This window comes from Carcharodon carcharias, chromosome 3 (assembly GCF_017639515.1).
Source record: "Carcharodon carcharias isolate sCarCar2 chromosome 3, sCarCar2.pri, whole genome shotgun sequence".
Lineage (NCBI taxonomy): Eukaryota > Metazoa > Chordata > Chondrichthyes > Lamniformes > Lamnidae > Carcharodon > Carcharodon carcharias.
The window spans coordinates 14,977,787-15,001,058 of record NC_054469.1 but is presented as its reverse complement, the minus strand read 5'-3'; the positions used below and the strand labels follow the sequence as shown (position 1 = coordinate 15,001,058).

At 46.7% G+C, this 23,272-nt stretch overlaps 1 protein-coding gene across 2 annotated transcripts in view; it reads right to left on the bottom strand.

Moving 5' to 3' along the window:
• The window catches only part of vill (villin-like), a 132,024-nt gene that overhangs the window by 88,285 nt on the left and 20,467 nt on the right, over positions 1–23,272 (bottom strand). The window contains exon 1 of one of the 2 annotated variants that reach the window (XM_041184664.1): positions 654–792. The exons of the other annotated variant lie outside the window; for it this stretch is intronic. The gene's annotated coding sequence lies outside the window, so the exon portion shown is untranslated. Of the gene's footprint in view, positions 1–653; positions 793–23,272 lie in introns of those variants that run through there. 2 annotated transcript variants of the gene reach the window in all.

Here is a 23,272-nt window from a genome sequence, read left to right as displayed (position 1 = left end):
CACCACCCCCACCTCACCCCCCGCCACCCACCCCCCCCCCCCCCTCCCAAACCCCCGTCCCTCCCCCCCACTCTCCTGCCCTCTGCTCTCTGCCTGCGCTGTCCATACACTGAAACAAAAAAGGATTGTTTAACTCTGAGAGGGCGGCGCCTCCCCTGATTGATTTAGAAACCGTTCACAGGCCCAAAACTACTGAGATTATCCTTTCCAGAAGTTTCTGCCGGTATGGGCAGGAGAGAAGTGAACGAAAAGCACACACACACACACACACACACACACACACACACACACACACACACACACACACACACACACACACACACACACACACACCCAGACACATGCAATAGACACACACAGGCAAACACAGAGAGACACACACACACACACACACACACACACACACACACACACACACACACACACACCCAGACAAACACACACACAGACACATGCAATAGACACACACAGGCAAACACAGAGACACACACACACACACACACACACACAGACACACGTACACAAGCAAACACACACACACACAGACACATACACAGACTCACACAGACAAACACAGACTCACACACGCACAGAGACACACACAGACACACACACACACACACACACACAGAGTGATATAGTTTCGAGGTTACCTGTTGCTGCCTCGCACACCTCACTGGCACCAGGAGCTGGCAGTAACTACCTGTGTTCTCGTTCTCAGCCCCTCCACACACTCAGCCGTGACCACACCTGTCAAACCTGCTCTTTCAGTCAAACTGGGAGGCAGCAGCAAAACCAACAAACACTCTGATGACTCAGTCATTCAAATATCTTTCTTCTGCCAATTTCCTCTCCTGAGGAGCCTGAATTGGTTCAACTCCCAGGAACGAGCAGTAGCTAAGTAGGCCGGTCAGCCCATCGAGCCTGCTCCACCATCAGGTAAGGTCACGGCTCATCCGATTGGGGGTGTCAAACCCGCTTTCCTGTCGGCCCCTCATAACCCTCGACTCCCTCACCAATCAAAAATCTAATGGTCTCGACCACCCGCCCCCCCACCCCCCCGCCCCCCCCCCACCCCTCCTCTGTCCCCGATCTCTGCAACCTCCTCTAAACCCTACGTTACCAACCCCTCCCCACCACCAGCACCACCCACCCTCACAGACCCTCTGTTCCTCCAGCTCTGGTCTCACATACAATTCCACCCCCGCCTACCACCACCCCACCCCCTACCCACACCCTCCATTCATCTAAATATTGGTGGCCGTGCCTTCAGCTGTCTGGAGCCCCTGTTTGTGGAATTCCCTCCCCATGGCCTCCTCCTAGCCTTAACACCTTCCCCCCTCCCCCATCTTTAAGACCATCTGCATACCCACTTCTTTGAACGAGCTTCCGATCACCCGCTCCGAGTGCCTCCTTCTTTGGCTCTCCTTCCATTTTCTTTCACTGTGCTTCTGGGAAGTCCCTTGGGCTTTTTACGCTACATTCGGGCTACTTATATAAATGCAACTTATTGTTGTTGCTGCAGCTTGGACGATTCCCCTGGGGGTTCCTCCTGAGCCGCGGCAGATTGGCCACTCTGCCTGTGCGATCCAGGGCAGTGGGGTTTGGGCGGGTGAGGAGGGAGCTATTCGACTACACGGGGCATCACTGTCAAACCAAAACCTGTCCAGGGCCTCCACAAAGCCAGCACTGCAGCAGCGTTGACAGAACAGTGATCAAGAGTGGTTACCCCTACCTCCCAGGGAAGTAACGCAGAAGACTTAAAGAAGGAAACACTAGATCCTAGAACAGTCCCCAGCAGAGCAACAAGGGTTGTGCCTTCCTCTCGCTCCCTCCCTCAGAATTGAAGGTAAATCGAAGAAAGAAAGTATTGCATTTATATAATGCCTTTCATGACCTCAGGACATCTCAAGGTGCTTTACAGCGCCTCTGTGGCCTAGTCACTACTATAGTAAACATGGTTGCCAAATCTTGCACAGCAAGCTCCCACAAACAGCAATCTAATAATGGCCAGATGTTCTGGTTCAAAGGTGTTGACTGAGGGACAGATATTGGAAGGGACATCACGGAGAGATCTCTTCTGCTCAACTTCAAAATTGTGCCATGGGATCTTTAGTGTCCACCTGAGAGCTGGGGGTCCCACGGGGGTCTCGGTTTAATGTCTCAACTGAAAAGCGGCACCTCAGACAATGCGGCACTCTCCCAGGGATGTCAGCCTAGGTTATCATCTCAATGACTGGAGAGGGTCAAGAGAGCTAAATGGGCCATCATCTGGGAGATGTTTTCACCAGCCCAACCTCTAGTTCTTTGCCTCCAACCCCCCACTCCTCCTCCTCCTCCTCCCCCCCGGCCCTCCCAGTGCATTTTCCCTGTGCTTTCCCTCCTTTGCCCACTTGCTCTTCACCCCACCCACAGGTGACTTGTCCATCAGCCGTCCTGGGTAAGCGCTGACAGAGAGCTACTCGCATGGGCCCCAGCTATGCCTGTCTCTTTGTGGGGTATGTGGAACATTACTTGTTCCAGTCCTACTCTGGCCCCCTCCCACAACTCTTTCTCCGGTACATCGATGATTACTTTGGTGCTGCTTCATGCTCTCATCGGGACCTGGAAAAATTTATTAATTTTGCTTCCAATCTCCACCCCTCCATCATTTTCATGTGGTCCATCTCTGACACTTCCCTTCCCTTCCTTGACCTCTCTGTCTCAATTTCTGGTGATAGACTGTCCACCAATATCCATTACAAGCCTACCGACTCCCACAGCTACCTCAACTACAGCTCCTCACACCCCGCTTCCTGTAAGGACTCCATCCCAGTCTCTCAGTTCCTTCGCCTCCGTCGCATCTGTTCTGATGATGCTACATTCAAAAACAGTTCCTCTGACATGTCCTTCTTCTTCCTTAACCGAGGTTTTCCACCCACGGTGGTTAACAGGGCCCTCAACCGTGTCCGGCCCATCTCCCGCGCATCCGCCCTCACACCTTCTCCTCCCTCCCAGAAACATGATAGGGTCCCTCTTGTCCTTACTTATCACCCCACCAGCCTCCGCATTCAAAGGATCATCCTCCGTCATTTCCGCCAAGTCCAGCATGATGCCACCACCAAACACATCTTCCCTTCACCCGCCCCACCCGCCCCCCGGTGGCATTCCATAGGGATTGTTCCCTCCATGATACCCTGGTCCACTCCTTCATCACCCCCTACTCCTCAACCCCCTCCCACGATACCTTCCCATGCAACCGCAGAAGATGCAGCACCTGCCCCTTCACTTCCTCTCTCCTCACCGTCCAAGGGCCCAAGCACTCCTTTCAAGTGAAGCAGCATTTCACTTGCACTTCCCTCAACTTAGTCTACTGCATTCGTTGCTCCCAATGCAGTTTCCTCTACACTGGAGGGACCAAACGCAGACTGGGTGACCACTTTGCGGAACACCTTCGGTGTGTCCACAAGCATTACCCAGACCTCCCTGTCGCTTGCCATTTCAACACTCCACCCTGCTTTCTTGCCCACATGTCTGTCCTTGGCCTGCTGCTTTGTTCCAGTGAAGCTCAACGCAAACTGGAGGAACAGCACCTCATCTTCAGACTAGGCACTTTACAGCCTTCCAGACTGAATATTGGGTTCAACAACTTTAGATTATGAACTCTCTCCTCCATCCCTACCCCCTTTCCGATTTTCCCCCCTCCTTTTTGTTCTTTCCAATAATTTATATCGATTTTTCTTTTCCCACCTATTTCCATTATTTTTTAAATGTATTTCCATCCATTGTTTTATCTCTACCTTTTAGCCTATTTCGATCCCTTCTCTTCACCCCACCCCATTCCAGCCCCACTAGGGCTATCTGTACATTGCTTGTCCTGCTTTCTACCCTTACTTAGCACATTCCTTAGATAATATCACCACCTTCAACACCTCTTTGTCCTTTTGTCTGTGACATTTTTTGGTTACCTCCACCTATTACTGGCCCTCTACCTAGCTCTTCTTGTCCCACCCTCCCCACCCCCTCTTAAACCAGCTTATATTTCACCCCTTTTCTATTTTTAATTAGTGCTGTTGAAGGGTCAAGCGGACATGAAACGTTACCTGTGTCCCTCACCACCGATGCTGCCAGACCTGCTGAGTTTTTCCAGGTATTTTTGTTTTTGTTTTGGATTTCCAGCATCCCAGTTCTTTGCTTTTATCCCCGAAGGCAGAGAGTTGCCTCAGGGAAGCTGCAGACCCGAAAACCCAGGAAATAAAGTTTCGTAAATCAGGGAGAGAAAAGAAATCGTCCAAGCATCACAATTGGGCGCCCGAACATACAGATGTTGAAAACGCCGCCCGCGGATTTTCACTTGCGTCTTATTTAAATAAGGGAAGCCTCATCCCACCCGCGGGTGAGGTTTGATGAAAAGTGTGAAGGCCACCTGGTCGATTTGCCCGTCCGCCAACCATAAGGTCGGACAGGGGTCACGAAAAAAATCGGAGGCGAATGCGCTGTTAATGGGCTTAGTCGCCCTCTTAACGGTCGGCGGGCGTTCCCTGCCGAGATACATATCGCCCGAGCGCGGGGTGATGTCGGGACACTCGCCCGACGTCCTCTCACGCCATTTTACGCCCGGACGGGTCAGGCGCCCGCCCCGCTCCTGGGACTTAAAATTCAGCCCCATGTATTCATTTTCAGGGGTGTGAGCGTCACTGTCTAGGCCAGCGGGTGTTGCCCATCCCTCGTTGCCAGGAGTTGGCTTTCCGCTTGGGTCGCTGGTAGCAGTTTGGTGCAAACCGGGTGGTTTCCAGGCCATTGCGGGGGTGGTGTTGGGCGGTGGGGGGGGAGGGGGAGAGGTGGCGGCGTGGGGGCAATTAAGAGCCGTCCCTGTTGGTAGGGGACTGGAGTCACAAATAGGCCCAGGTCAGGTGAGGATGGCGGGTTTCCTTCCCTAAACGGGCCTTAGTGAACCAGTTGGCTTTTTTTTTCCAATGACGATTCAGTGGATTCTTGGTCACTTTTAACGAAACTGGCTTGTTATTATTTCCAGCTTTTCTTTAGAACTGAAGTGGGATTCTCGAAATGCCCGAGGTGGTGCTTGAACCCACGTTCTCTGGCTTAATTGATCCAGCAACGGAACCACAACAGCATCGCCCTCGGCACTGATGCCAATTATCTTGCTCTCTTTAATTCACAGGCCGTGGACGGGCTGAGTCACAATATTGAAACATTCTGTTACCGACACAGCTTAATAATAGATGGAGTTAGGATAATTGTTGTTTTCCATTCACAGGATGCTGATGTCAAGCCAAAGAGATGTTCTACCTATCACATAAATCAGTGATGTCGTGCATGAATTTCAGTGCCGCTGCGATGCCAGGTACATAGGGCGTACATCCCAACAATGGGCAGTGGATTGTATCAAACAGCATATTCCGGCGGCTGTTTGCAACAGGCAGAGTACTGACTGTGGCCAACCAACCTGTGCTCGCAAAACTCAGAACATAGTGTCCAACATTAGGTGTAATTCAGCGATTGGGCAGCACTTGCTGAACAATCCCAAGCGCGCCAAGAATTACACTAACAACCGATTTACGATGGTCAGTCGGGTTCACAATGTGGCTCACCTGCGCTTGCCAGAAGCTGCACGTAATCGTGTGCGGGGACCTGTCCTCTGCAGGAGAAAGGAATATGTCCAAGCATTGCACCTCTTTTGAATAAACAACAGCATGAGGGAAAATAGCTCTCTGGTGCATTCTCCACATCATATCTTTGACCAATCAGAGTCAACCTGCCAACCAGTCAGCACCTTTTGCTCATGCAGTATAAATTGTTGTTCCCTTTGACATTTGGTATTGGTGCAAATCTGTCCTGATAAGTGCAAGTATCAGGACAGCTTCAACCAGCATGCCTCCTTTTTCAGCAATACTCAAGTTCTGTACTATCAAGCGTCTATTAGTGAAGATAATCATTTATTTATGAGGCAGTTGGGTGACGGAACATGCTCAAGGGGCTGAATGGCTTCCCCCCTACAGTTTCCAACTCATCTCCAGAAATTAAAGTTTAATGTCCAGGAAAGCTCTACTCGAAAAAGGTGGTGGAATTTGATTCGATAAATAACTTTAAAAGTGAGTTGGGTAGGTATTTGAGGATGAGAAACTAACAGAGGCGAGGAGGAGGGAGGGGGGGGGTATGGGACTAAGCATGACTGCTCTTTCAAAGAACCAGCCTCCGTCTGTGCTTTTAGTTCCACCCACCGAGCACCACGCAAGACATAAATTGTAGGGGCATTTTTTTTTAACCAAAGTTTTTTTTTTCTTTTTTTTTGTGAGCACTGCAGTTAGTTATGGAAATATTGGAATTTGGGTAGAGAAAGTATTTTTGGCGGGAAGTCAAGCATCATCCAATTAGGTAATGAAGAGATTGGCCAGTCGAAGGTGAGGCATTATGAAGGCATCGGTCAACCAATGAAACGAGAGTTGGCGAGGGCACCATTGGGGATAGGAGGTCATGTGATGAAACCTCATAAGATATGTCCAGAGTTGGCAACGTTACCCCTGTCCCTTCGAGCTTATCCAGTGAGCCCTGTTGGACTGTGGCCATCACTCACCCATTGTTTACTCCACTGATACAGCCGAAGGCTCCAATATGATATAGGCCCATTGACCAGGCTGGGGCGTGATTTTTAAAAATTTATTCATTCTTTCATGGAATGTGGGCATCGCTGGCAAGGCCAGCATTTGTTGCCCATCCCTAACTGCCCTTGAGCTGCGTGGCTTCCTAGGTAATTTCAGAGGGCAGTTTGCATTGCTGTGGGTCTGGAGTCACATGTAGGCCAGACCGGGTAAGTCGGCAGATTTCCTTCCTTAAAAGGACATTAGTGACCCAGATGGGTTTTTACAACAATTGATGACAGCTTCATGGTCACCATTACTGAGGCTAGCTTTATTCAAGATTTATTAATTCAATTTAATTTCCACCAGCTGCTTTGGTGGTGGGATTTGAACCCACATCCCCAGAGCATTAGGCTGGCCCTCTGGATTACTAGTCCAGTGACATTACCATGCGTCACCATCTCCCTCAGTCTAGGCAGGAGAGATAGGAACATAGGAACAGGAGTAGGCCATTCGGCCCCTCAAGCCTGCTCTGCCATTTAACTGGATCATGCTGATCTTCTTCCTCAACACCATCTTCCCGCACTATCCCCATGTCCCTTAGTGTCATTGGCGTCTAAAAATCTATCGATCTCTCCTTTGAACACATTCAATGACTGAGCCTCCACTGCCCTCTGGGGTAGAAAATTCCAAACATTCACCACCCCCGATTGAAGAAATTCCTCCTCATCTCGGTTCAAAACGGCCCGCCCCTTGTCCTGAGACTGTGACCCCTGGTTCTAGATTCCCCCAACAAGGGGAAACATCTACCCTGTTGAGCCCTGTAAGGATTTTGTACACTTCAGTGAGATCACCTCTCATCCTTCCAAACTCTAGAGGATACAGACCCAGTCTCCTCAATCTTTCCTCATAGGACAATCCCGCCATCCCCAGGATTAGTCCGGTGAACCTTCGTTGCACTCCCCCTGTGGCCGGTATATCCTTCCTTAGGTAAGGAGACCAAAACTGCACACAATACTCCAGGTGTGGTCTCACCCAGGCTCTATACAACTGTAGCAAGACCTCCTTACTCCTGTACTCAAATCCTCCTGCAATAAAGGCTAACATACCAATTACCTTCCTGACTGCTTGTTGCACCTGCATGTTTGCTTTCAGTGACTTATGAACAAGGACACCAAGGTCCCTTTGGATATCAACACTTCCCAATCTCTCCTCATTTAAGCATGGGCCTCTGGATTACTATTCCAATGACATTACCACTATGTCACCATCTCCTCCACCACCTAGGCAGGAGAGATAGGAACATAGGAGCCGGAGTGGCTATTCAGCCCCTCGAGCCTACTCCGCCATTTAACTAGATCATGCCCATCCTCTACCTCAGCACATTTTAACTCCGAATTTCTGTTTTCCTACCAAAATGGCTAACTTCACATTTTTCCACGTTATGTTCCATCTGCCAAGTTCTCCCTTTGTCTGTCTAAATCTCCTTGAAGCCTCTTCGTATTCTCCTCACAACTCATATTCCCACCAAGATTTGTGTCACCAGCAAACTTGGAAATATTACAAACAAAAACAGAAAGTGCTGGAAAAACTCAGCAGGTCTGACAGCATCTGTGGAGAGAACAACAGAGTTAACGTTTCGAGTCCGAATGAGCTCTCTTCAGAGCTCTTCTCTTTTAAGATTGAAGGATTAGCTCTGAAGAAGAGTCACACGGACTTGAAACGTTAGTTCTGTTTCTATCTCCACAGACGCTGTCAGACCTGCTGAGTTTTTTCAGCATTTTCTGTTTTTGTTTCAGATTTCCAGCATCCCCAGTATTTTGCTTTTATCTTGGAAATATTACAATTGGTCATAAGACCATAAGACGTAGGAGCAGAAATTAGGCCATTCGGCCCATCGAGTCTGCTCCGCCATTCAATCATGGCTGATAAGTTTCTCAACCCCATTCTCCCGCCTTCTCCCCATAACATTTGATCCCCTTACCAATCAAGAACCTATCTATCTCGGTCTTAAATACACTCAATGACCTCGATCTTAAATACACTCACAGCCTTCTGTGGCAATGAGTTCCATAGATTCACCACTCTCTGGCTAAAGAAGTTTCTCCTCATCTCTGTTCTAAAAGGTCTTCCCTTTACTCTGAGGCTGTGCCCTCCGGTCCTAGTCTCTCCTACCAATGGAAACATCTTCCCCACGTCCACTCTATCCAGGTCCCCACATCAAAATCTTTGATATAGATTGTGAATAACTGGGGCTCAAGCACTGATCCTTGAAGTTCCCACTAGTCACAGCCAACCAACCTGAGAATGATCCGTTTATCCCCACTCTCTGTTTTCTGTCTGTTAACCAATCCTCAATCCATGCCAGTATATTACCCCAAATCCCAAGAAATCTAATTTTGTTTGCTAACCTCCTGTGTGAGACCTTATCAAAAGCCTTCTGAAAATCTAAATACACCACATCCACTGGTTCTCCCTTATCTATTCTGCTAGTAACATTAGGCAGCAAAACTCCAGGTGGTGAGGTAGTGGTAGTGTCACAGGGCTAGTGATCCTGACTAATGCTCTGGAGACATGGGTTCAAATCCCACCATAGCAGCTGGGGGAATTTAAATTAATTATTCCGGAATATAAAGCTAATAGTGATCAAAACAATTATCACTGATTGTTGTTAAAAACCCATCTGGTTCACTAATGTCCTTAAGGGAAGGAAATCTGCCATCCTTAATTACCCTCTGAAATGGCTGAGCAAGCCACTCAGATCAGGGGCAATTAGGGATGGGCAACAAATGCTGACCTTGTTGATGATGCCCACAACCAATGAAAAGAAAGAGGACATGGAGGAGAGGTGGACAAACAAATGCCAAAGCCAGAAATCTTTCACAGAAGGCCCACTCACTCCCGTTTCCTATAGCCACATTGTTGTCAACGCTAGTCAGACATGTTCTAGAAGATTTCACACATGTCCTCCCTTCTCCAGCCACTCCGTTCACTGAAAACCCCTTTTCCATCCCCCTGCACCATCATCAACACTTCTTTACATCTTAGAAACTAAAGTATTCAAAGAAAATGTAAAAAAAGAACAAACAAGTTGTTTTAATTCCCTATCATTTTTCCCCTGGAGTTGCTATTGGCAGTGTTCTGAGATTAATTTCCCATTCTGAGTGACTCAAGGACAATCCTTCAAAAGGAAGAAAAGACTGGCATTTATATAGCACCTTTCAATGGCCTCAAGACGTCCGGAAGCACTTTCCAGTTTATGCAGTACTTTTTGAAGTATAATCACTGTTTTAATGTAGGAAACACAGCAGCCAATCTGCGCACAGCAAGGCCTCACAAACAGCAAGGCAGCGCTGATTGCGGGCAGGGCATTATTGGTCAGGCTGCTGGGGAGAACCCCCCAGGGTTATGGGGGGGGTTCCATCCACCTGAGAGGGAAGATGGGCCCTGGTCTAAGGTCTCAGCTGAAAGTCGGCACACCGACAGTGCAGCACTCCCTCAATCCCACACCAGAATATGAGTTGGGTTTACGTGCTTTCGGGAGTGGGACTTGAATACAAAGTCAATAATGAGCTGGTTTTAAAAGCACACGAGCAAAGCCTGACAAATCTCGACAAGCTCAGAACCATGGAAATAGTGTTGTTTGGAGGATGCAAACAGGAGCCAACAGAACTGTAACAGCCAACATATGACAGACTCTGACTGAAACGCGGTAACCCATGGCAACTAGGTTTCCCATCATCCGAAATGAATTGCTGGTGTTTTAAATGCCCTGACACATGACACACACGTACCATCCCCTGTAAAAGCGTGATTCTCCACATTTTAACTACCCTTCTTCGCATCAAAGCCAGAGGCACAAAATTTACTCCACCCACCCCCCCTTCCCTCCCCACCACCAACCCTCCTCCAGTCTCCCAGTGACACATACCAGGCCGCCCTACTACAGGATTCTTTCTGATCTGAGTCACTCCACATTCATTCCTTCCTAACTTACCTCAAAACTCGGAATTCCCTTTCTTTTGCACGTACAGCCTTCTAAACGCCAAACTTGGGAGTCACCTCATCTCTCCGGCTAATGTTGGTGTTTTGACCTGTGACCTCTGGCCTTAAGCTTTCCCACGTTGGGTTTTTCAATTTGTTTTAAAATAAGGGTCACTTTTCTTTTGAGCTCATTCTCAGGATGTGGCTTTAGTGACATTGATTGCCTAATCCCTATAGCTTCCTTAGATATGACTGAGCGGGTTGCTAGGCCACTTCAGAGGGCATTTATGAATCACCCACAATTGGGCGTGGGACTACAGTCACACATGGGCCCAGATATGGTAACGATGCCAGATTTCCTTCCCTATATAAATCAGTTGTTATCGTTTTTACCTCTGAGTCAGAAGGTTGAGGGTTCAAGTAACATTCCAGGGACTTGACCACAAAAATCTGGACTGACACTCCCAGTGCAGTAGTGGGAATGCTACACTGACGGGGGTGCTACCTTTCCGATGACACATTAAATCAAGGCCCTGTATCTCAAATGGATGTAAAAGATCCCATGGCACTATTTCAAAGAAGAGTAAAGAGGTTCTCCTTTGGCGTCCTGACCAATATTTATCCCTCAATCAACATCACTAAAATAACAGATTATCTGGTTGTTATCACATTTGCTGTTTGTGGGAACTTGCTGTGCATAAATTGGCCGCTGCGTTTCCCACATTATAATAGGGACCGCACTTCAAAAAGTACGTCATTGGCTACGAATTGCTTTGAGACCCCTGTGTTGCTGAAAGGCTCCAAACATAAATATACTTAAATGGAAGTTCCCCTCCAAGCCACTCACCATCCTGACTTGGAAATATATCGCTGTTCCTTCACTGTCGCTGGGTCAAAATCCTGGAACTCCCTCCCTAACAGCACTGTGGGTGTACCTACACCACATGGACTGCAGCGGCTCAAGAAGGCAGCTCACCACCACCTTCTCAAGGGGCAATTAGGGATGGGCAATAAATGCTGGCCCAGCCAGTAACACCCAAATCCCTTGAATGAATTTTTAGAAAGCCTTTCTTTCTTACCAACTCAATGTGTAAGAAAATTCTCCTGATCTCCCCTTGGGTTCTATTGTGAAGTAAATTAAATCTGTGGCCTCTGATTACTGACCCTCCTGCCAGTGAAAACCATTTCTCTTCATTTATTCTATCAAAACCCTTCAGGATTTTTGAACACTTCCACTAAATCTTCCTCTAAATCTTCTTTGCTGTAGGGAGAGCAATCACGGTTTCTCTAGCCTCTCCACGATGGCACCATCTTGTTCCTTGTGCCGGCTCATCTCTGACAAGGGCCCTGAGTTGGCAAAGAGATCAAGGCAGAGCTGTTTCCATGGAGATTACACTGGCCATTGACTGAGGGACAAATGACCATCTGAGTCTGGGCTCCTGAGCAGTTTACCCCCTTACCCCGACCCCCACCCCTTCCTCTGATTAACCTTCCCCAGGGGGTAACTGTAAAAAAATATTTGGTGTGACAAAGAACGAGATGGAATACGCTGAAGTAAAACTATGTAAAATCCACATTAAAAATTGGAAGCATCCAATTTTGACAAAGATAACGATGCAGAAGGGTTTCCGTACTTTTAGTCACTTCTCGTTAACATATGAGGGCACCCCCTGTTACCGGGACATTCTGGTCAGTTGAAGAGATCAGGCAGATTTAACTGGTCGGGGGTAGGGGGGGGGTAGTTGGGAGGGTGGGGGTGGTTGAAGCTGCATGCATGGCGTTTGGGAGCAGTGGAGTTACTTTCTATTCATCTCGAGATATGGGTATCACTGGCTGGGCCAGTATTGTCCCTAATCGCCCTTGAGAAGGCGATGGTGAGATGCCATCTTGCCACGTGGTTCAGGTCCACTCACAGGGCATGCCCAAAATTATTCCTCTGTGGCACAGAGAAGCAAGCCCAAACTCTGGCCAAACCAACAGATGGCACACGCCAAGGATCTGGTCTGACCCCGAGATACCTTGGCTGCTGGTTACATTCTTCTATTCAATGTAATCATGCCAAACATACGATAAAGATCAGTGAAACAATAATGTGGTTCTTTATTTGAAGACAAGACTATATACAGACAATGTTAACTGGGAAGCACATCTGATTTCCACTGCTGCTGGATCCTGAATACAAAGTGATGGGACTACTACATCACATTTGGTCTTGGTGGTAGTGATAGACAGCAGTTTAAGATATGCATCCTTAAAGGTACATGTGCATCATATCACTACACTGTCATGGGAACAGGAGGAGGCCAATTCAACCCCAGCAACCTGCTCTGATTTTCAGTCAGGTCAGTCAGGTCAACCAAAAACAAACTCAAAAGAGATTCCGGTCTGTAACTCACTCCCGGCATCCGTTATTCTATGCATAATCACACCCCGCAAAACCTTCGAGTGGATTCCGGTCTGTAATTCACTCCCGGCATCCATTATTCTATATATAACACCCCCCGCAAAACCTTCAAGTAGATTCCGGTCTGTAACTCACTCCTGGGTATCCAGAGTTAAAAGATTTAAATTATGAGGACATGTTGTACCTATTACCTTGAATTTAAAATATTAAAAAATTAAGGGGTGATCTAATTGATATATGTGAGAAGTTGATAGGGTAGATAGAGAGCAACTACTTCCTCTGAGGTATTGTGGGGTTGGGGGAGTGGCCGGTCAGGGTTGGGAGTCCAGAACAAGGGGTCATTACTTTAAAGTTAAGAGTCAGGCCATTCAGGGATGATGTCCAGAAGCAATTCTTCACGCAAATCCAGAACTCTCTGAGGTAAACTGTTTCTGGAACTCTCCCCTCCAAAAGGCTGCTATGCTAGGGTTGTGGCGGGTGGCGGGGGGGCTTCAATTGTAAATTTCAAAACTGAGATTGACAGATTTCTTTTACGTAAGGGGTAAGGGGGTTAAGGATTACGGAACCAAGACGGGTAAATGGAGTTGAGATACAGAGCAACCAGAATCTAATTGAATGGCAGCAGGACCAGGAAGAGAAAAGCATTGGTCCTGGTGCTTCTCCCATTTCCAGGAACCTTATTCCAGACCCTCCCCCCTACCGCCCCGCACCCCCTTTAACCCTTGGCATCTTCAGTCAAGCTGGGTCCTATATAATAGGATAGTGCAGCACAGAAGGAGGCCATTCAGCCCATCAAGTCTGCGCCAGTTTCTTCGAGGAGAAATCCATTCAGTCCCACCACAGCAGCACCCCACACTGACCCGCTCTTACCCCATAATATTTTTCTCCATGTATTTATCCAATCTTCTTTTGAACACTAATTTGAATCTGTATTCACCACAGTTGGCCTTGAAAATCCTAACCACTCATTGCGTCAGTATTTCCTGCTGTATTGTTCCAGTGAAGCTCAACGCAAACTGGAGGAACAGCACCTCATCTTCCGACTAGGCACTTTACAGCCTTCCGGACTGAATATTGAGTTCAACAACTTTAGATCATGAACTCTCTCCTCCATTCCCACCCCCTTTCCGATCCCCCCCTTTTTTTTCCAATAATTTATATAGTTTTTTCTTTTCCCACCTATTTCCATTATTTTTAAATGTATTTCCATCCATTGTTTTATCTCTACCTTTTAGCCTTTTTCGATTCCTTCACCCCACCCCAGCCCCACGAGGGCTATCTGTACCTTGCTTGTCCTGCTTTCTACCCTTAATTAGCACATTCCTTAGATAATATCACCACCTTCAACACCTCTTTGTCCTTTTGTCTGTGACATCTTTTGGTTATCTCCACCTATCACTGGCCCTCTATCCAGCTCTACTCCACCCACCCACCCGCACCCCCCCCACCCCCCCCGCCAATTAAACCAGCTTATATTTCACCTCACTTCTACTTTTCCTTAGTTCTGTTGAAGAGTCATACAGACTCGAAACATTAACTGTGCTCCTCTCCGCAGATGCTGTCAGACCTGCTGAGTTTTTCCAGGTATTCTTATTTTTGTTTTTGGTTCCTCATGTCACTTCTGGCTGCTTTGCCATTCAGCTTAAATGAAGTTAAATCTGGGCCATCTGATTTATCAATGCTTCAGCCATTGGAAACAATTTCTATTTGTTCTATCTAAACCCTTCATAATTTTATACCCCTCCATCAAATCCCCTCAGGATTCTTGGCTCAAAGGAGAACAGCCCCAGATTCTCTGTAATCCTTCATCCCTGGGGACATCCTAGTAAATCTCTTCTGAACCTACTAAAGCCTTTGCATTCTTCAGGTGCCCAGAATTAGGAACCATAGTCACAGTGGGTTCAAACTGTTTTATATAGGTTCAGCAAAATCTCTTGGCTTTTGTACCCTATGCCTTTATGTATAAAGCCCATCAAAAGCACAGGTTTCGGTATGATACATTTTACAACCACAGTTTTGTCAGACAATTACACATAACCTAGTCATTCATATTACGTAACCAGCTCTGTGTCTTTGAACTTGACCCTATGCAATGTCCGGACAGCAACACCCAAAATACTTCAACCCCACAAGCACCACAAACAACAATCCCATGTACAAATGAGAATATCTTGAACTAACAGTGACGTGTTCAATTGGTGCATGACTCCTGGTATCACTTTCAGCTTTAAAACAGGCAAAACCTTCCAGTAAATCAGCAGCAACTAAACTTGCAATAATGTGCTATTTCTATCCATCCAATTGGGCTTCGTTAACAGAACTAGAGTAGATCACTCAGCCCCTCGAGCCTGCTCTGCCATTCAATAAGATCATGGCTGATCTGAATGTAACCTCAACCCCACATTCCTGCCTACCCCCGATAACCTTTCGCCCCCTTGTTAATCAAGAATCTATGTAATTCTGCCTTAAAAATATTCAAAGACTCTGTTTCCACCACCTTTTGAGGAAGCGTTCCAACCCTCAGAGAGAAAAAATTTCTCCTCATCTCTGTCTGAAATGAGCGATTCCTTATTTTTAAACAGTGACCCCTAGCTCTAGATTCTCCCACAAAAGGAAACATCCTTTCCACACCTACCCTGTCAAGACTTCTCAGGATCTTAATGGTTTCAATACTAATATTTTGTGATTCATGCACTAGAACACCCAGGTCCCTCTGAATCTCAGAGCTCTGCAATCTCTCACTATTTAGATAATAAGTTTATTTCTTATTCTTCCTGCCAAAATGGACAATTTCACATTTGCCCACATTATAATCCATTTGTAGATCTTTGCCCACTCACTTAACCCATCTATGTCACTGTGTAGCCTCCTTACGCCCTCTTCACAATTTACTTTCCTACCTATCTTTGTGTCGTCAGCAAATTTAACAACCATTCCTTCGGTCCCTTCATCCAAGTCATTTATATAAATTGTAAAAAGTTGAGGCCCCAGCACTGATCCCTGTGGCACACCACGTGTCACATCCTGCTAACCAGAAAAAGACCCATTTATGCCTACTCTCTGCTTCCTGTTAGCCAGCCAATCTTCTATTTGTGCCAATGTTACCCTCTATACGATAAGCTTTTATTTTCTGCAACAATCTTTGATGTGGCACTTTATCAAATGCCTTTTGCAATTCGAAGTACAGTACATCCACCAGTTCCCCTTCAAAGGACTCTGATAAATTGGTTAATCATGATTTCCCTTTCACAAAACCATGTTGACTCTGCTTGATAGCCTTAAATTTTTCTAAGTGTCCTGTTATAACATCTTTAATAATAACTACTATCATTTTCCCTATGATAGATGAAAGGCTAACTGGCCTATAATTTCCTATATTCTGTCTCCTTCCATTTTTGAATAAAGGATTTTTATTTGCTATTTTCCAATCTAATGGAACCTTCCCCGAATCCAGGGAATTTTGGAAAATTAAAACTAATGCATCAACGATCTCACCAGCCACTTCTTTCAAGACCTTAGGGTGAAGTCCATCCGGACCTGGGAATTTGTCAGTCCGCAGCCCCAACAATTTACTCAATACCACTTCCCTGGTGATTGTAATTTTCCCAAGTTCCTCCCTCCCTTCTACTTCCTGATTTACAGCTATTTCCTCTATAGCAAAGGCTGAAGCAAAATACCTGTTTAATTCATACACCATCACCCTACTTTCCACTATCAAATCCCCAGATGTACTCTCTGTAGGACCAACGCTCACTTTGTTAACTCTTTTCTTACTTAAATATCTATGGAAACTCTTACTATCTGTCTTTATATTTCCAGTTAGCTTTCTCTCCAACTCTAATGTTTCCCTCCTTATTAATCCTTCTGTCATTCTTTGCTGTTCTTTATATTCTTTCCAATCTTCTGACCTGCCACCTGTCTTTGTGTAATTATATGTTTTATTCTTTAAGTTTGATACTGTCTTTAACTTTCTTTTCTTTCTCATTGGAATGTAGCCATTCTGTATATTCTGAAATATCCCTTTAAATGTCTGCCACTGAACCTCTATTGACCTAACCTTCAACCTCATTTGCCAGTCCACTTTAGCTAGCTCTGCTTTCATGCCTTCATAATTGCCCTTATTTAAGTTTAAAATACTAATCTTGGATGCTCTCATTTCTCCCTCAAAATGAATGTAAAATTCAATCGTATTATGATCAATGGTACCTAGGGGTGCCTTCACTAGGAGGTTATCAATTAATCTTATCTTGTTCAATACCAGGTCTAGTATAGCCTGCAGAACATGCTGTTCTCAGAAACTATCCTGAAAACATTCTACAAACTCCTCATCTATGTTACCTTTGCCCATCTGACTTTTCCAGTCCACATGTAGATTAAAATCCCCCAGGATTATAAGACCATAAGACCTAGGAGCAGAAATTAGGCCATTCGGCCCATCGAGTCTGCTCTGCCATTCAATCATGGCTGATGAGTACCTCAAGCTCATTCTCCCACCTTCTCCCCGTAACCTTTGATCCCCTTACCAATCAAGAACCTACCTATCTTGGTCTTAAATACACTCAATAACCTGGCCTCCACAGCCTTCTGTGGCAATGAATTCCATAGATATTATCGCTGTACCCTTCTGGCAAGCTCCCATTATCTCTTCTTTTATACTCTGTCCACCCATGTAGTTACAATTAGGGGACATGTACATCGCTCCCACAAGAGACTTCTTGCCTTTATCATTCCTCATCCCAACCCAAACCACTTCTACATCCTGGTTTCCTGAATTTAGATCATCCCTCTCTTAATGCACTAATACCATCATTAATTAACAGAGCCGCCCCTCCACCTTTTCCTAACTCCCTGTCCTTCCTAAATGTCACATACCCTTCAACATTCAGGTCCCAACCTATGTCATCCTATAGCCATGTTTCTGTAATGTCTATCAGATCGTACTTATTTATTTCTATTTGCACATTTTGCATTAATTCTCATTTGTAATTGAAACTAACCACATGCCCATCATGGAGCATAGAACAGGAGAGCAAAGCACTGCAGATGCTGGATGTCTGAAACATTAACAGAAAACGTTGGAAATACTCATCAGGCCAGGCAGCATCTGTGGTGAGAGAAACAGAGTCAACACTTCAGGACCTGTATTAGTTGTAACGAAGGGTCACTGACCTGTTTCTCCGCACAGATGTGCTGAGCATTTCCAACACTTCCTGTTTCTATTGGAGCAAATATAAACCTTTTTCCAGCGCTCCCAGAAGGAATCAGACTTCTTATGAGCCTCTCACTCCCTTTCAGCAAGAAGCCCAACAGCAGCTGCCTGAGATTTGGTTTGGCACAAGATTAAACATGAACTTCAAAAAAAAAAGCTGAGGTATGAAGAAAACATAAACAACTTGTTGAGCAAAAACAAAATGCCAAAGCAATAAATGGATAGATTTTTTAAAAAAACGAGTAATTAATAAAAATGACTATTAAAAAGTCAAGCCATGAAACCTTTTTTGCCTTTTTGCTTTAGAAGCAGAGCTAGAGAGAGGGAGAGAGAGAGACGGACGATAGGCCCCAAGCCCTGGTCACCTGGGAAAGTGGCGACTGGGAATGAGCTAAGGAGTCGGGTTTAATTAACACCGGCCTTGCGATCGCACACTGCGAGCTTGCCTCAGCCGAGTTCATACGAAAGTGGCGGTCGGAAGCGGGTTGCCTCTCAACCTCCCGGACTTAGAAAGTATTTGTGAGCCGGGGCCAGTTCCAGGTGCTGACTCCACTTGGTGACCTGGAATCTATTCTACCTGACCTGCAACATGGAACAACAAGCTATGAGAAGAATGTGGCTGATCTTTGTACCCTCTCCTGCGGCTTGTGCAGGAGCCTGCTTGAGTTTTGTTTTGTTTCTCAGACTCAAGACATTTCCTTCTCTTTGGACCTTTTAGAACAGAGATGAGGAGAAACTTCTTTAGCCAGAGAGTAGTGAATCTAAGGAATTCTTTGCCACAAAAAGCTGTGGAGGCCAGGTTATTGAGTGTATTTAAGACCGAGATAGATAGGTTCTTGATTGGTAAGGGGTTCAAAGGTTACGGGGAGAAGGCGGGAGAATGGGGGTTGAGAAACTTATCAGCCATGATTGAATGGCAGAGCAGACTCGATGGGCCAAATGGCCTAATTTCTGCTCCTATGTCTTATGGTCCTCCCCACTTTCCCAGTGCTTGAGCACCCCCCCTCCTCTCCCAGGCCTTGAATGGTGGAACAGGCTCGAGGGGCTGAATGGCCTCCTCCTGCTCCGATGCTCCTAATTGGCTGGTTGGTGTATTTTTTTCTTCCTCTCAAGGCCCTCGCCCGGCTGATTTGGAACCAAACTTATAGCATGAGCTGTGAAACCTGCCCCTGTTAAGTTATTATTCATTCTTAGGATCTGGGTGGTCACCAGCAAGGCGAACATTTATTGCCCAATCCTGGTGGTAGTTCATCTTCTTGAACCTCTGCACTCTTTGTGCATTATAGTTTTTCAGTAGTGGTTTTGTGTGACCTGCTAGGGCCATTGGTGTGGGTCTGGAGTCACATGTAGGCCAGACCAGGTGAGGACAGCAGATTTCCTTCCCTCAAAGGGCATTAGTGAACCAGATTGGGTTTTTTAACAACAAATCTAGTAGATCCAGATGTATTTAATTGTGGTGGGATTTGAACCCACTTTCCCTGATCAGTAGATCACAGAGGGATCGCAGAGCAACAGAAACACTCTGCTACCATTCTCTCTGTAAAGTAGCATAATAAGAGGAATGTGAGGTATGCATTTCCAGTACGGTTCTGGCACTGAATCAAGCCTCCCACAACCCCCTCCCCCCCGCACCGTCGTTCTCAAAATCGTGCAATTGTTGTCAGTAAATGTCAAGTAAAAGTGAATTTTAACAGGATTTATGAACTCCTACTCTGAACTTGGCAGAATGATGAAAGGCATTATTGTAAGGTGGCCACTCTGACATTAGGATAGACACGGGGGAAAAGAAAATAATTATGGAGCTGCTGTTGCCATGGTAATGGAAGAATACAAGAAAGCAAAGCAGGATCTTATCGACCAGGAAATATATTTTAATGCCTTTGCTATGGTTGAGGGAGCCTTGGATGCACTAAATTTCTGTTTTAACTTTAAAAACATAGAATGATCTCTTTTCCTTCTTGCCTGCATGGCCTTCATCCTTGAGCTAAGGAGATTGGTTTGAGGCCTATTCTGTCAGGAGGTCAGATCTGAGGCCTGCCCTATCAGGAAGTCAGCGCCAAGCCTTGCTAGCTGTCAGGAAGTCAGGTCCAAAGCCTGTTCTGTCAGGAGGTGAGGTCTGGGGCCTGTTCTGTCAGGAAGTCAGGAAGTCAGATCCAAGGCCTGTTCTGTCAGGAAGTCAGGTCCAAGGCCTGTTCTGTCAGGAAGTCAGATCCAAGGCCTGTTCTGTCAGGAAGTCAGATCCAAGGCCTGTTCTGTCAGGAAGTCAGATCCAAGGCCTGTTCTGTCAGGAAGTCAGATCCAACGCCTGTTCTGTCAGGAAGTCAGGAGGTCAGATCCAAGGCCTGTTCTGTCAGGAAGTCAGATCCAAGGCCTGTTCTGTCAGGAAGTCAGATCCAAGGCCTGTTCTGTCAGGAAGTCAGATCCAAGGCCTGTTCTGTCAGGAAGTCAGGTCCAAGGCCTGTTCTGTCAGGCGCTGAGGGATCTGATGCCTGCTAGAGCAGAGAGGCCTTGTCCTAGGGCTGATCCTGGGGTTTATCACAGGCCAACTCCATCAGGAGGTTCAGTAGGGTGGCTCTTCACAATGACCTTCACAAGGTCAATAGCCACCAGACTTTTACCACCAATGCTCACATCCCATGAATGAATTTTCAAAAAAACCTATAAAACAGATGATCATTTACTCATTGCTGCTTGTGGGAGATTGCTGTAGCCAAACTGGCAGCAATGTTTCCTACATTATATCAGTGACTACAATTCAAAAAGTATTTAATAGGCTGTAAAGAAATTTAGGGTGTCATGATGTCAAGAAATGTGCTACAGTCATTTTGTAGTACAGAACTTATGTGTTGCTGACATGCTGTCGAAACTTTTTGTCTTGCACTCATCAGGATAACTCACAAGATAAGCCAACACTAATGGGGGAATATCAATTAATACTGCATGAGAAGAGAGTGCTGATTGGTTGGCAAGTAAACTTTGATTGGTAGAGGTGCTGCCATGGAGAATGCAGCATGGGACAGTTAATTTCCCAGCTTTGTTCAAATTTAAACCGGACAGGTAGACTCTGATTGATCAAGGCGTTGCCCTGGGGAATGAACCAGGGAATGACTGTTCCCATGCAAAGTGTGGACATGTTCCTTCTGTCTACAGTGAACAGGGCCCTATGTGACTTCTAGCATGTATAAGTGAGCCAAACTGCAAGCCTGACTGACAATCTTAAATTGGTTTTCAGTGTAACAATCAGGATTGTTTAGCAAGTGTTGTCCAATTGTGGAATCACATCTAATGTCGGACACTATGTTTTGAGTTATGCAAACACGGGCTCGTTGGGTACAGTCAGTGCTTTGCCTGTTGCAAACAGTACTGTTTGATACGATACATCAGCTGTTGGGTTGTACAGCCTACATACCTGGTATCGCATCGACACTGAAATTCATAAACTGCATTGCTTTTTTCTGTAATAGGCAGAATGTCTTTTTGGCTTGACAGCAGCATCCTGTTACTGGCGAATACCACTTGTGTTGCTACTGCATAGTAGCAGCGTGAAACAGCTAGCTTCACCTGTTGTTCAAATTGTTGAGACACGATGACCCTTCCAGGGTAACCTGAGGTAGACTGGACACTTTTCAGGACTGGAAGTGGTGGCCTTAGGCCCAATTTTATAGCCAATGAAACTCTAGGGATCTCAACGTGTGCATTGAACAGTGAAGGTCGGCTTGTGGTAGACCATGGTAGAGAATCCCCCAGCACATTTCTCAACTAGTATCTCAAGGAAAGGGAGCTCATTTGACTTCTCCTTTTCAAAGGTGAATTTGAACACAGGATAAAGGCCAGTTAAGAGTGTAAGGAATCTCTTGCATGCAAATACGGATTCAAATCTAGCAAATGTACCATCTACAAGTTGGAAATATGCAAGGGGAAGGAGGTTAGGTGTCATTCCATCCGAGACATGTTTCTCATGGAAACCGATGAAGACTTTTGCGAGAGCTGGGCCTAGAGGCGATCCCGCGGCAACACCATCTATTTGGGCATACATGGCGTTGTTAAAAGTAATGTGGTATATGAATTTCAGTGCCGGTGTAATGCCAGGTATAGAAGTCGTACATCCCAACAACTGGCAGATCATATCAAACAGCCTGTCCCTTCAGTGTCCACAAGTATTAACTGTACCCACTGGCATCCTGACGGAGCGGGCCTCGGTCCTGGAGGAGCAGGCCTCGGTCCTGGAGGAGCAGGCCTCGGTCCTGGAAGAGCAGGCCTCAGTCCTGACCTCCTGGAGGAGCAGGCCTCGGTCCTGGAGGAGCAGGCCTCGGTCCTGACCTCCTGGAGGAGCAGGCCTCGGTCCTGGAGGAGCAGGCCTCGGTCCTGACCTCCTGGAGGAGCAGGCCTCGGTCCTGGAGGAGCAGGCCTCGGTCCTGACCTCCTGGAGGAGCAGGCCTCGGTCCTGGAGGAGCAGGCCTCGGTCCTGACCTCCTGGAGGAGCAGGCCTCGGTCCTGAAAGAGCAGGCTTCGGTCCTGACCTCCTGGAGGAGCAGGCCTCGGTCCTGGAGGAGCAGGCCTCGGTCCTGACCTCCTGGAGGAGCAGGCCTCGGTCCTGGAGGAGTAGGCCTTGGTCCTGACCTCCTGGAGGAGCAGGCCTCGGTCCTGGAGGAGCAGGCCTCGGTCCTGGAGGAGCAGGCCTCGGTCCTGACCTCCTGGAGGAGCAGGCCCCGGTCCTGGAGGAGCAGGCCTCAGTCCTGGCCTCCTGGAAGAGCAGGCCTCGGTCCTGACCTCCTGACAGAATGGACATCACCTTCAGCCTCTAAACTCTGGAATCCCCTGCCTAAATCTCTCTGCCTCTCCCTCCTCTTTTAACCTACCTCTTTTACCAACCTTTTGGTCACCTGACTTTAAAACTCCTGGTGTGGCCCAGTGTCAACATTTTGACTGAAACGCTCTTGTGAAGTTTTGGGATGTTTTATTACAGTTAAAGATGCTAAATAAATGCATGTTGGTGTTTTTGGAGTTAGCTACTCCCCTCAATTTTTCCAGTGTTTTTCCTACCAAATAACAAGCATTATAAACCTCTGTAAGAATTGAAGGACACCAATTACTGGG